This window comes from Capricornis sumatraensis, chromosome 18, assembly GCF_032405125.1.
Source record: "Capricornis sumatraensis isolate serow.1 chromosome 18, serow.2, whole genome shotgun sequence".
NCBI classification, from domain to species: domain Eukaryota; kingdom Metazoa; phylum Chordata; class Mammalia; order Artiodactyla; family Bovidae; genus Capricornis; species Capricornis sumatraensis.
Window position 1 is genome coordinate 12,170,478 of NC_091086.1, and position 2,055 is coordinate 12,172,532.

Sequence of the window (2,055 nt, forward strand, 5' to 3'; positions counted from 1 at the left end):
GTGTTCTTGGAATTGCATCGTAATGTACTTTAGTGTGAATATATCTTTTCACACCTGCAAACTTGAAGTTCCCTTTCAAGCTGGAGATTCTTGCTCTTCAAGTTTGGGAAATATTCTTTTATTTTTGTTGATGAAGCGCCCCTCCTCTCAGTTTTCACTGTCCCAAAGGGGTACTCCTGTTTGCAAGTGAGACTTCTTGGACTGGTCTCCAATTTATTTTCTCTTTTCTTCCCTGTTTTCTGTCTTTCTTTCTTTTTCTTTTTCTTTTTCTTTTTTTTTTGTATTTTGGCCACATTGCATGGCATATATGTTGGTTCCCTAACCAGGAATCAAAGCTGGGTCTCCACAGTTGAACCCATCAAATCCTAACTAACTAGGCCACCAGGGAATGTCTTTGTCTTTTTGCCATGCTTTCTGAGACTTTTCTTCAGTTTCAGTTTCATCTTCACTTTTTATTTTTTACAAAGTTTTTAACTTCTGTTTTCACATTTTTAATTTTCAAGAAATGTTTTTTGTTCTGTTAAGTGTTCTTTTTCTATAGCATTCTGTTCTTGTTTCATGGATGTAATGTCTTTATTATTTTGCAAAGGTTATCAATGATAGTTTTTGCAAGTTTTTTTTTTTTTTGCATAATTTCTGTTTCCTCCAAGCTGCTTTTATTTTGTACTCTAACTTACCTTGTGGAAGTTTTCTTGAAAATTTCTTCATCTGTGGTTGTCTGAATGGATGGAGCTTCTTGACTGTGAGCTTCATTGTGGAGTGCCATGCTGTGCCAGTCATTGGGAAACCCCCTGTGTCGGTATCTTCAGGTGTTTCTAAATGAGCTTGTCAAAAAGCAAAGAAGATTCTTCCAACTTTCTATCTGGAGGGCAAAGACTTAGCTACCAGCATTCTGGAAGTTCAGCAGGGACAGAGGGAGAGAACACAGCAATGTCCACAGTCACTGAATCCCCTTGTTTCTAAATGATAACCTTGGTATATAACCTGGGTATCCCATCAACTGGGTCTGATGTCACACAGCCCAGAGTCTATATGTTTTATCCTCCCTTGAAAGCAAACGGTCAGTCTTCTGCAAGAGTAGAGGAGGGGCAGGTACCCAACCGTGTGGAATGTGGGGGGTGGGGTCCAGGCATCTAACTGCTACTAAATGGATTTCAACCAACCCCACAACTTTGTTCTGGGTTCCAGAAATATCTGCTGCTGTAGGTTCCCAGGTTCCTCTGTGCATTCTCTTGTATCAATCCAGTTTGTTCATGGATTTTCCTACTGTGAGCTTGGAATTCAGCTCAGTAAGGGCTATTCGGTGAGTTACTTCCTATCTATGAACTTTCCAGCTCCCAAAGTTTTGTGATTTTCACCTCTCATTTTCCTTTTAGGTTTATGTCTTTATAAACTGCTATCATGATAGTTGTAGCAAGGTTTCGTGAGGGAATGTAATAAGATGCTTGTGTTTAGTCCAGTCTCTTTACTTGAAAGGACTTCTTTTCCAATCCTATTTTGGGTCTTATTTTGGAAGGAAGCTCAGATATATCTCAAGTCTGTTCTGAAATTCCTTCCTCAGTATCACTTGGCCCAACATTTCACTTTGAACCAGTCATGTCCTATCCAGAAAAACTCATAAAATATGTTTATTTGTATCATAGTATCTTCCTATAGATATTATAGGAAGATGACAACAGAGGATGAGATGGTTGGATGGCATCACCAATTCAATGGGCATAACTTGGGCAAACTCCAGGAGATGGTGAGGGACAGGGAGGCCTGGCATGCTGCAGTCCATGGGGTTGTAAAGAGTCAGACATGGTGACTGAACAATGACATCTTCCTATATAACCCAAGGGATCAGTTTCATCAGTTACTTCTGTCAGCGTTTTGCCACTCCTTTCTACCTTTCCTACACCTGATCCACATGTGATACTGGGAGGGAATAAAGAAAGCAGGGTTGGGGTGAGGGACATTAGTGATTTATTGGCTTGTGACACATGCAGTCAAAAATCCACTCGGGGACTTGTTTACTTAGGATGATGAGGGAAACCCACTTTGATGAAATGGGTG